Here is a 13381-nt window from a genome sequence, read left to right as displayed (position 1 = left end):
TTTTACGAGTAATAAAACATCAGGACTTGGAATTCGACAGGTCGGGTAGTCGCTCTGTACATCAAGTTACACGATATCGATTTTTAACGCGACAGTCTTGCGTTCAAAATCGGCTTGTGTAACGTCACCTTTAGTTAGGTTGGGTTCTTCTAAAAATTCAAAGCGACGCGCTAATGTGTTTGCCTAAGCTCTTTTTTTAATGTGTTCCCGCTATTGGTGATATTTTTGTGGGGTGGGGGGGGGGGGGGGGTTATGTATATAAGGTCAGCAGGAAAACCAATTGACGATACAACTGTGACTGATCTACTTCTAACAGAGGGATTTCCATCCAGTTGTGGTCCCCTTTACACTCACTTTACTTGCCGTCACACAAGAGCGTATTGTTGCGTGACAACAAGGGCCAAAACTAGATTGAAGGTTGTTTCTAGTTGATGATTTAATTGACACTTCAAAAAATACCTTTTACTCTTTCTCTTGTTCAGACCTTTCCACACAGGCGCAGGGGTAAAATGCGCGCCAATTTGCTTGAAGGTGCGGAGGGAGTGGGGAGAGCTTGTGCCCGTCCATGGCCTCCACACTGATCTCACGGTGCTCGCCACGACTGCACCGAAGCCTTGTAAAACGTCAAGCTTGGCCCTTTGACAAGTACTTCGATGATTTAGATGAAGACGCTTTCAAATATTTAGGTACTTCAGTGACAAGATAAAATATAAGACGCCGTGGGAACAGGCAGTTTTTCGAGCGTTCATGAATTGCATAGGGAACGCATAGTGGGGATCCGAGATTAAATGTATGAAGGAGGCTCAACGAATTTACAGCTATAGTACTGGGAGGGAACCCGATCGGGAACCGCTGGGGAACACACGAAGTCGCCGGCGGAACGCGCAGGAAATTCGACGAGGAGTAAGGCAAATGCACGGGCATTTCAAGGTAAACGTGAGAAGGAGTACGTTAGGGAACGCACATGATGGCGCGGTAAAATGACGGCGAGGAAACCATTGAAGAATCTGTAGTGAATGTGTTCGCCACTTCAAAAACGAGAAGAAAATGGACGGAGTCTCATCTTACAGTGGATTGTGGGACTGCATTTTCGTCCTCAGAGCAGGAGTGTAGCAACACTTTATAAGCTGCTATTGCAGGGCGAATCCGCGATTTTTCTTAGGAGGGGATGTACCATTGTTTTACGTCAACACCAATAAACCACATTTATTTTCAGAATACCAGTCATATTAGAAAGCTGCATGTCATCTCAGGGTTTTATTATTGTAGCAGCAATTTTAGGCGTAGGGGCGCTGTTTCTGTTGTTTGTTCTATTGTTCCCTTAAGGGTATCAAGCCATTCATTTGAGACCTTACGAAAATTGTTCGGTCACAGCGCCTAAAGATCTTAAGGAATTGAGTTTAAAACTCTTACGCAGAGAAATTCACTTTCCGGTTTGAATTTCATTCTTAATTCTCCGTAGCTAAAGAGGTGCTGTAATCAGTAAGAGATCAACTAATGGGTCCTTTCGGGAAAGAAATCAGTGTTGAATGAATGATAATCTTAGTCCAAGAAATTACCCCATCATGTTTCTCCACAACCATCTTTCCCTCAGGCAAGACCCGACTTGCTAAGAGGGCCGGACAGGACAGAACAGAATAGGGAAAGTCATATTGTTTCTAGTAACAGTTTCATAAGCGCCTACGAGATTCAACGGAAATACATCGATTTTGTATCAGTGCCCTCCATTAAATGACAACAATTATAAAAAGTAAAGTTATACAAGAACCAAACGTTAAAAATGGTTTAATTAAAGTAGTTTTTTCTTTTTTAGTTGGTTCTAGCTTATACCAAATTATAAGCTTTGATTCGTAGGCCATCGGGTCTTTACACAGAGGTATTTAATAACCTGCAAAAATCGACCAATAACATTATCAGAAAAGGTTTATTTAATGAAATATGACGGCCGCGTAAATCAGTCTTTATAACTGTCTTAATAAAAGTCTAAAAATGCAAAGATCTGGAGTAAACTTGATATCTGTGAAGTGATACAATAGTTTTGCATAATTAAGAATTAATATTCAAGTCATGAAAATGTGCGGCGACGTTTTTGTCATCGATTGGTTCTAGTTTGTAATCAATATTCATGACTAGATGCGGAATTTAATTTGCGTCAAACCAAACACTTGGTCAAAATATGAAGACGTGGATTTATGTGCTCCTGGTGATGTCGGATCTTGTTCTTCCTTCGAAGAAGTTAGAGCAGGACAAGATAGAAGTATTAAAATATTAATGGTGAGTGTACGTTTTAGCCTTTTTGATCTTCACCATACGGAACAATTTCTACCTTCCCAAAGTTAAGTTCCCGACCCTTCGCTCGCAATTTTCTTTGTCGAGTGGCACATAGCTTCGTTTGTTAACTGTAGATAGTCGTAGTTTTGCAAACACTGAGATGAAACGTTTCCGTGAGGGGTTAAAAAATAATTTTTGGCACGTTTTTAAGAGAATTGCGCTGATATTTCCAGTGTTCATCTCGTTCCGTCAGTTGCTCCGGGAAAGTTGAAAACCGTTACCACATGCAGCCGGTTCATACGAAATTTGGTCGCTGCTTGCCCTGGTGGTAATAGTGTATATTGGAAGCACGTTTTCTCGAGAAAAAGCTTATGTTTCTCTTTATTGTCTTCTTTTTAAGGAGAGGAAATGGCGAAACGGTGAAGATGGAATTTCCTTGGTATGACCCGGCGAACGAAAGAAGAGATTGAAACTCACGAGGAGTTAACGGTTATTCAACATTTGAGATGACAGCGAGATAAGAATTTTAATTATAATAACTTTCGATCAAACTGGTGGCAACATATTTGAAGCTTACGTTGTAAGGAATAGTTGTGGAGGTTTTTACTAGTAGAGAAAGTCGTGGTATTTATTTGTTCCGAACGACTGATCTATTTTTCAATAGCTAACCTTCGGCCGTAATTAATATGGTATCTCGATTCTGGTAGCCACCATTTTGGTCGACATGATTTCAGGAAATATTTTAATAAACAACGTTGAGTATTTACGGTGGCACTGTATTTGGCTAAACCATCTAAACTTTTATGATCAAAACGCGTACGTCTTATCTCGGAATTGATGATATAATGTAACAGTAGCTGGGTTTCTTTAGGCAAAAGCAGATTTTAAATGGCATGTACGGCAACGAAAAAATCTATTTGGCAGCAAATTAACTCTATAATAAATAAACAGTTTATGCTTTCCAGATCGAGGAAAACCTCGAAGTTATATTCGCTGTTTTTTCGCATGCCTGTAGCGTGAAACAGAAATAAATAAATTTTGGAACAAACGAACTTATTCTGTAAAAAAAAAATTAAATTGTCTTGTTTTTTTCAATATTATCTTCAAACATAAAAATTCTCATTGATTAAAGCCTCAAATTCAAACTGAAATAAAGCAGAAAAATGCCAGGACAATGAAAATTCGTCTTGAAAGAGTACATGAACACGCAATTGTATTATGAAATTATTTGCACAAATGTTCAACAATCTGAAACACACTTATAAAAACAAATACCTAGACTCTGGTTGAAAACTTCGATTGCAAATTACGATGAAGATTTCTAAAGAAATAGGAAGATTCCGAATGGCTGCAGACAGCCATCCGAGGTATTCCAAGCCATCCGAGGTATTACAGAAATTCCGGGGGTCACTCGAAGATTTCCGAAGACTTCCGAAGATTTCCCAACGGCAACGAAAGTTTGGGCAAATTTCTAAGAGATTACAAACTGCTTTCAGAATCGTATGATTACCTAGAGTTGTCTTTCGCTGTAAATCGAAGCTCTTCTTGCATGCCATTCTACCACTGGTTATTTAAACTAAATTGCAAATATCTTCAGTTTTTGAAAGTGCCACCTTAATGACAGATCAACGTTTGTTTAACCTCTAGATATCAAAAGTTAAGGCTTCTAAAATCAATATCTGGTTTATAAAAGGTGTTTTGAAAAAAATAGCAGAGAGGTTCAACAAAGTGTAAACAAAATCATCGACTAAGGAGATGTTGTCTTGATGTGCAACCAAATTCTCAGAACTTAAGTTAAGACCAAGTAAGGCAATCGTTGAGGAGAATTGATATTTCCAGCTTTAAAGTACGAACGAGTCCAGAATCGCCGGAGGACAGCTGAAAATGTAAAACTTGTTTCCGTAGAAGCTTTAACATTTACAAATCAAATTCGATTTTACCATCTTTTGTTTTTTCAACAATTGTCAAGTAATGATCTCACTAAAAGAGAACCTTCCGCATGCAACCACTACACAATACAGTTAAAATTGATTGGTTTTATTGAAGATTTAAAAGGCTGGCAACAATTTTGTAACTGTCATAACCAAAACTAGAAAGACCAGCAACAAATTAAATTTGTTAACAAGGATGATAATATTTGCATAAGAATTGGCATTAAAAACGTGCCTTGTCATACAAAGTTCTCATGGCGCCTTTGCAAAACATGTTTGTTTTCCTTTTTCTTTTCTAACGTTTAAATTTCAGGACGTCCAAAACAAGTACATAAGCATTTTCTTTAGTAAGCTTTGCACAAAACGGAGTAAAAGATTTTCAAAAACTTTTCAAAAGGAGATATAAATTTTCAACGAGTTTATAAAATATACTGAACCGGCCGAAGAAATTTTGCGTTAGTTTAGGAATAAACATCTTTGCTACCAGATATTGATTATTTTGTGGTGTTTACACTTTGACTGTTGCACGGGAAAAAAGAACGGAGCCAACGGTCGCATCGGAAGAGAAAATTAACTTATTTCGAAATCTTATTGGGTTATAAACCATCGAAATTGGGCAATTTGGCGGGGGAAACTGATCGGATTTTGATTGATGAGTGTTCTTGCTCCTGTGCAACTGATCCAAAGTGTACCATCTTTATTATCGCCTTACAGAAAGATATGAAATGGCAAGCCACAAACAGTTGAAGATCAAACTCGATTGGATAATAAATAAAACTCAGTTACTTGAAACGGTATTTCACGGTTACACTGCGAGATTTGAAAATCCATTTCGGAATTAAAATTTTACTTTTTCGCCGATTTGATCCATTTGTCATTTCATCTTTTTCATGTCTCGAGGAACTCTTGCATCATCTCGCACAAAAACCATCGCGAAGTTCGTTGAAAGAGAAATTTGAGGACTGTTTGGCAAAAGTTTATTTTGAGACGGAAAAAACATCTTGAAATATCAAACTTGCTTTTGATGCGAGGTGGTGCAGTAGTTTTTGACGGGATTTTCTGTTAACTGTTGCCTTTGAGAATTTTTTTTGCGATCAAAACTTTTGAAGTGTAACCTCATTAAATTTTTCTGGAAGATGTTCTAAGGGGAAACGCTGTGCAAATTTTTTCAAATTTTCCCGCCAAAAGTCTTAGTTTTTAAACGCGAACTTTTTCCTTCGCACATTTTAATTTAATTTAACTGATTTTCAATTAATTAATTATTATTGCGAAACAATAAACGAAATGAAAACAGCAAGTGGTGGTTTTTATTGTGTACATTATTTTAGCATTAAAAAATATCAGACAATAAAAATACAACAACAAATAGAAGTCAATTACACACGCGTCTTCAATAACTTTTATTGGCTTTTAAATAATTCAATTTAACTTCATTACAAACAATTTAAATAAGTAAACAAAATAAAAAAAATTGCGCTTTTAAAAGGGCCTGGTAACTAGTCAAAATGTAGGCTCTCTTTTACTATTTTTTGACTATGTAGGGTTGCCGAAGAGAAAAAAAATTCTGCGCTTTTGAACAGAGTCTAGCCAGAAATCAAACATAAACTGTGACTTTTGATGACAAAAATCCTACATAGTGCAAGATTTTTTTCCACCAAAAGAGTCGGTACATGTTTAACTCTAAATTAGACACCATTTAAAATTGCAGACTTTTTTTTCTAAGGACAATTTTTCGATTTTTTTTTTTTTTGGCCCTTTTAAAAGCGCAACCTTTTCATAAATTCGATGCGTCTTCGAAAACTACAAAGATTTCAGCAAATTTGTGAAATAGATACTAGACAATTAGACAGAAATTTCAGTGTGTTTAATAACGAGACTTCTGGGCTGAAAATTCGGGTTGCAAAACAAATCCAGGTAATGTTGATATTCTACCTTAATTTTAAAGCTACAAACTTGAAATACAATTCACGGATTCCTCGAAAACTAGCAGGATACGAGACAATTCGAAAGATACTAGACAATTTGACAGATATTCTATTGTCTTCTTTTGACTCTTAGGCTTGTGTTGTGAAATCACTAATACGAGCTCCGCCCTAACAATCTTTCGCGAGAAACCCAATTGAGATAAACCTTGTCTTGTAAATCTACCTTACTTTTAAAACGTGATCCACTGAAGAAACATCTAAATAAAGTTCTTTACTTTCTTTTGCTTCTTTCTCCATGTTAATGTCACTGCACGCGCACTGGAGATGGCAGCCTGAAAAAAAGATAAATATAACAATTAACAATGGGTATACTGAAACTCAAAGAACAAATTATACATACAGTGTACTACATTGTATACTCGACTAAATTAAGTTTACAAATCAATTCTCTCATCTGGAATGCGGTTGTCGTTTGGTTATATCATTGATCACCATACAAATGCACTGAGTTTACATACTGACATCATAAACAACTTGTAACGCAGACAAGCAGCAACACGAAATAAATAACACTGGCTAAAATGTAGCGCTCTAAAATTAACCTTCATTTATAGCAACGTTTGCAGGCCAAAAGCTCACCGGCAAAATAGCGCACTAAACATTTCACGGCAAAAATGTTCGCGACAAAACTGGCAATATTTAAGCATTATTTGCATTTTCTTCCTGAAGATGAGTTTATGCGTGATTAAATAGTCGCCAATCTTTAAATAACTCGTGAAATTTTTGAAAATAAAAAGCTCCCGGGTAGCTTTATATTCTTACAGTATTAAAGTAAACAAACAAAATTTGAAAATTTTACACAAGCGAATATAAAATTCAAACTGTTGTTTAAATGTAATAATTTTGCAAACATCAAAAACCATTTTCTAAGAGGTACGTGCTAGAAGAATAACAATAAATTTTACAGTAATTTACAGGACTGGTAATTATGGTTTTCTCTTGTTCACCTTCGATCTCACAACCCAACAGCTACCGCGCTAGTTTTGACAAGAGGGCTTTTATGAAACTATTACTGAAAACGAGTTTCACTTTGACAGCCATTTCAGAAACATTTCCCAGTGGTATCTGAAATCCCAGAGGGAAATTCGCACAGCGGTGGAAATCCGAAAATGTCATGTCAAAAAATAAAAAAAATATCTCCCAAATTTGAACGCAGTTATGAAGCATTTCTCTCCCACTATTAAAGTTCTGGCACATGATGAAACAAGGAATTCACTTCACGTGCACTTTCAGGATGCATGAAATACTCTCATTTGGCACTTTTAGTTTGCTCTACTTGGCAATGGTGGTTCTAGCTTTTAAGTCTACGGATAAAATCCCTATGTTTGTCCACTCGAATTGAATCTATGCAGTATACATGTTTATTTACTTTTCAAAGCAAAATAAAACGAGGTACATTTTTTTTTACTTTGGCACTCCTGAAATGATAAAGTACGTGAATGATGATCTTTTTCAACAAGAACTTCGCGTCTACATTTCTGGGCTGCCTGGTTTTCTTTGCCGTAAATTTCTTTTAAAGGTTTGTTCTGAGAATTAATTTTGTGATATATCAAGACAATATCCTTCAGTTCATAACCTTACTTGACACTGCTTAGTCCTTTTTCAGAGTCCTTAGTCAAGAGACAAATTCTCCTTACAGGTTTTCAGTTATCTAGAAAATTCCTTTTTGAGAGTACTCTCTAAATCCTCTTTACTGTTTCTTCATGATTATGCTTGAGACTGTTGGGAGAAATTTTGACCTGATCAGTCATGAGGCCAATTGGCTAAGGAAGCATTGATACATCAACTGGAAAGCAACTGGTCTTTGATCCAATTAGGCCCCTTTTCTCACAATTTGAATATTCAACAACAAAAGTACCTTGGGCATTGTATTCTTCAATAAGGAATGTTTCTGTATTGCCTTACCTAGGGTATAACAAGGGTTTCTTGAAAGATCTGAACAGTGAAACAATGATATCTCTGCTCGTTTAAATTCTTTGCCTGCATTGTGTGCAATTATTCCTAGTGCATGCACTATCAAGTGATTAAAATCCCTTCTTTTAAAAGAAAATTGTTACTCACCTAATAAGGAATCCAATGCCTCAATTTGATTCTTTTTCCTCGAGTCTCAGCACAGCTTTTATTGTTTCTTCTCTGTTTTGTATCTAGTAAAAATAAAGAAATGTTTTAAAATTTATGACATTCGTCATCTCTTAAATTCAAAACCTGTGCAATTAAAAATAAACCATCACATTTTTTCCATTTCAACCCTACAGAAGACCATGAAGATAAAGTCTTCATCAGGCCAAGTAATCCAAACTACCGCACCTTATCCCAGTTCCTGTCACATCAATTGACAAGATGTCTTTCTACTCTCTGTTCCACCACCCCTCCCCCCCTCTTAAATGGAATGCCAGTCTGTTGCAGGGTTAGCCCCAGTATGGAATTTGCCCAGTATCCGTTTGTATATCTGGGTGGAGGGAGGGAGGCACCGTGGCAAGAATGTCATGTACAAGAACACAATGAAGTCCTGTGAGGGGGGGGGGGGGGGGGTACTCGCATTATACATGACATGGGGGTTTGGGGTAGCTTCATATTGCAACCCCCAAAAAATACATGAGCCTGAAAAAAAATACCTAGCATCAAAGTTTCCTACCCAAAATAAAATAAATACCGAAATAAATAAATCTATTTATTCAGTATAAAACAGACTCTTCTAATGCACGATTTAATAAGCTAATGAAATTGGTACGTGTGTTACATTGTATTGTCTTTTTTATCAGCATTTTTTCCCAGAACTCACACGTTGCTGAAAAAAAAATTTGAAAGAATAATTATCTGATCCACTGATTGCAACTGAAATTTCACCCGGAGATGTGTAAACCCAAAAAAATATGCATATTGTTTAAGACCTAAAAAATAAGTGACAGATCTCTTGACTCAAAAAAATACAGAGGGTGTAAATTTTCAACCCAAAAAAGTATGCTGGACCGTTTTAACCTTTATGACATCCTTGATGTCTTATGTTTTACAAACTACACAATTAAAAAAAAGTCATCAGAGTTTTACTGTTTTAACCCTACTAGGATGAGACTATGAAGATAAGGCAAGTCTGCATCAGGCCAAGTGATCTAACCCACCACAGCTTAACCCAGTCTCAGCTTGTCTCTGTCGCATTTAAGTGATGTTGAGTATTTCTACTCCCCCATGGATGGGATGCGAGTTTGACTGTTTCACAGAACTAGACAATTAAAACATGATCATCAGATTCTTTAAGAGTTTCAACCCTACAGGGGCAAGGTTTGACAATGATGGAATGGGAGGGGATGAGAGTCTGTTGCAACGTTAGCACCCAGTATTAAATTTACCTTGTACTAAGTCTGATTTCCCCACAGTAGTAGGTATAAATGTAAAGTATAAAGCATCACTTACCATGTAACTTAACAGTGAAGCCCCACACCCGACTCTCTTCCCAGGCAGAGTGCCAACATTTTTCCTGTTGGGAAATAAAACAGAGTATTTGTAAACCTTGTTTTTCAGGTTAGGTGGGTATATCTGAAAAGAAATATTTTTCTAATGTTAAGCACACTGGACTGTAGATCAAGAGGCAAGTACAAAGATTTCAGAAAAGACTTTTGAAGACAAGGTGGAGAAAAGTCACTGCTGAATGATGTCGACTCATATTTTCCCAGGTGAATGAATATTTTTATTTATGAAGGTATTGCTTGCCCTACAACACGTTGCAATTTCAATACAAAAAATTCTCACTAGAGTTTGGATTCAAAATCTCCAGAGAGGCAATCAAATGGGATGTTCCTATTTTGGATTTGCCCTCCTGTGTGTGTTAACGGCAAAATGAATCCACTACCTAAACATGCCGGACTTGTCACGAAGCCGGAAAAATATCCTACAGTGTTAAGAAACTTTAACTGTAAACTTGCAGCATGGCAGAGACAAAGGATAATACGCACTTGGAATCCCACAAAATAATACTCATCATCAATGATACCCACAGGCATTGCAGTTGTTGAAGGAATTCTTGTACACCTTACCCCTGAGCTAAGGGTTAGTGAGCCAACATAGCAACAGTTCCTTAAAAAACAGTAACATTTTTATCTGATTAAAATTCTCTACCTGCTCTGTGCACTGTCATGCCTAGTACATTAAACAAACAGAGAGAAATTGTGACTCACCTAATATGGAATCCAATGTTTCAACGTGATTTTTTCTCTTCTTAAGTCTTGACACATACCTTCGTTGTTGTTTCACTCTTTTGTATCTAGTAAGAAAAAGGAAATGTTTTAACCGTCATGAGAGCCTTAATCTCTTAACTCTTACAAACTACACAATGAAAAATAAGTCATCAGATTTTTTTATAACAAAATTCAACCCTAATAGGAGAGAGGTTTGACAATGGAGGTAATGTAGGATCTGTGTCAAGCCAAGTGATCCAAAACACTGCAGTATTTTCCTCTCCCCCACCCCCTAGATGGGACACTAGTCTGTTGCAGGGTTAGCCCTCAGCATTGAATTCACTGAGTAGCAATAAATGTTGTACACTTCAGTGGTGAGCGGCACTGTGAGAATTAAGTGTCTTTTCCAAGAACAAACAAAAGACTGCTTGATGTGCAGTCCAGTGCACCAACCACTGGACCACTGAGTCTCTTCAATATGCCCTTTGCAGGATCCGGTCACATGGTACTGAATTAATTACGCTGGGACTCAAGTTACACAGTGGGTCTTCCAAAACAAAGGAAAGTTGGGCTTGACTGGTATGAGTTCCTTTGTTTTGGAAGTCCCACTGTGTAACTTGTGTCACGGCGTAATTAATTCCGTACCATGTGACCGGATCCTGCAAAGGGCCTATTTCCATGATAACAAATTATAACTAAATAGCATGTTGCTAAATGGTTAAGGAAGAACTGATATATATGGTGGAAAGAAATTGGCCCATCCTCCCACAACTGAACTTTCATCAAGAACAGTACCCTGGGCATGGCTAGGTTATCTTGTCACATACATGTAACAATTGAAAAGATCCTTGAAATAGCTCAACAACATTGAAACAACCACTTCCCTGTTCATTCACTTTGCCAACATTTTGTGTTAATATTCCTACATGTAGCACAGTTAGCAAAAGTAAATAGGTTAATAACCACTCCAACCAAACACAGCGAAATCACGACTCACCTAGTATAGGGGATCTAATATCTCAAAGTGAATTCCTTTCCATATAAGTAGTCTTGGCACATACATGAAGACTTTATTGTTGCTTCTCTTTTTTTTCTGGCAAGAAATAGGAAAGGTTTAAGTGACGGAAAAACTTCAAATATGAAACAGGAGGCTGCAGTCTTGTGATGAATGGTAGAACAACAGGACGGGACAAATGCAGATACTAACAACTACCCAAAAGGTTCCCCTATCAACTTGCTTTACCAGTATTCTTGTCTACTGAATGCAGGATGTGTATGCTGGGGAGATAAAGGCTTATATAGCAGTAATGCAACCAGAATTTGCCTGTCATACAAACTGCTACAGTAACAGGACTGTCAATTAAGGGTCACTGTAGCCAGCCAAAATGGCCGCCTACTGGCCAATCTTCACTCCACTATTTTTGCCCCACTTCACCATATATTGTGATAAGAAACTTTAAATAATGAAGGATCCTGCAACAATAAGAAATCCATTTCAAATGTCTGAGTTAAAGGGAAGATGCATTTCAAGGGTTTTCAACCTGTTTACCTTTCCCACGTGCATTGGAAGCAGCAGGAGATTGAGGGGTCATGGAATACTTAGGACATTTTTACAAAACTGAATCGCAAGCTTCCACATGTGCCAAGATACTGATGAATTTTCATATCAAGTAATCAGGGACCTGTTTGTGTGGCAAACCAAAAAACTAAATAAAATAAATCCTTATATTCAACTTGGAAACTGACGTAAACCAGTTATTGGGATCGTATATCAAACCACTACAGCAGTCATAACAGAGTAAGTTTCACACACTTTGAATTTAAATTAATCCATGCTTTTAACTCCTTGTTTTTCTCATCTTGCAGACTTAAGGGTGCGTTTCTTCAAAAACTCCAAGATTGGATTCTTAAATCCAAAAGAATCCAAAAAAGGATTTTGCGTTTCTTTACTAACCAGATCAATCCAAGATCTCTCGCATCATGGTGTGTCAAAGGACCCGAAGAATCCACTCTGGAAGTAGATTCTTCGTTTCCTTTGACGGGAGTGGATTCTTTGGTTCCTTTGACACACCATGATCCAAGAGATCTTGGAGTGATCTGGTTAGTAAAGAAACAATTTCCGTCTGAATCCCGATTTTTGACAGTTAATAATATCCAGTAGTGTTTTATGATAGTCATCTATCAACGTTGTCGAGGCTGAGTTGCAAAAATTTAACCTTGCCGATTCATTTCTTTTTTTTTTTTTTTTAATGGCAATTCCTGGTTTCCTTTTAGTCTGGATAAAATCTTCCACCAACTGGTCAGTTTCATGAAAAATGATACCCTATTCAAGACCCAAATGCTCTGATTTGTATACCCTATGCTAGAGTAACCTGCATGAAAACCATACCCTTCACAGCAGCACATACCTATATAGCCCATATATGGCAGTACCCCCCCCCCCCCCCCTTTGGGAAAAGTTACTTGCCCCGGGCTAGTTTTTTGTGGAAACCAGTTGCCCTCCCTGCTGAAAACGTTAATGAAAGCCGTGCAATTTAGCTTCCAACTGAGTCCAAAAATATCCACAGCTATTTGCTCTTGGACACTATTTGCTATGAAGACCTAGTAGCTTACAGCAATTTTCAACTGGGTGTGGCAAAACCAATGTTACCTTGCCAATAAGACTACTCGCCCAGTCTGAAACCGTAGTTAAACCAAAACCCAAACCAAAGTAATTGCCCCATTACGATTGACACCAAACTGAAAACCGCTCTATATAAGCTTACTGACTGTACATGGTATCTCATGAAGTGTTTTGTTCAATGTTCCCATGTGCTCAAATTCACCCTCTAAAACGCTTCCTTCCACTTGCATTAACTTCTTTAAGTTACTCTTAAATTTGAAGGAATACATCTTACTCTTGATAATAAAAGAACAAAAGCCAAAGAAGAGCAAATAAAAATAGAAAAGCGCCAAAATGTCTTACCTTTCGAATTCGAAACAGAATACCCGCCATATTTTCAAAGATATCATGCTCCGGGAC

At 37.3% G+C, this 13381-nt stretch overlaps 1 long non-coding RNA gene across 1 annotated transcript; it reads right to left on the bottom strand.

Annotated features, from left to right (window-relative positions):
• Positions 1-9604: 9604 nt before the first annotated feature.
• LOC110053819 (uncharacterized) lies at positions 9605-13381 on the bottom strand. The gene is made up of 4 exons (XR_002297167.2): positions 13325-13381; positions 11357-11452; positions 10360-10445; positions 9605-9662 (listed from the first exon to the last, which is right to left on the bottom strand). It is a non-coding gene; the product is annotated as an uncharacterized LOC110053819 (long non-coding RNA).

This window comes from Orbicella faveolata, unplaced genomic scaffold (assembly GCF_042242905.1).
Source record: "Orbicella faveolata isolate gen_17 unplaced genomic scaffold, um_ofav_v1 contig_15, whole genome shotgun sequence".
In the NCBI taxonomy this organism is placed as follows: Eukaryota; Metazoa; Cnidaria; class Anthozoa; order Scleractinia; family Merulinidae; genus Orbicella; species Orbicella faveolata.
Note: the sequence above shows the minus strand (reverse complement) of the source record. Positions and strands in the feature narration are given on the sequence as shown.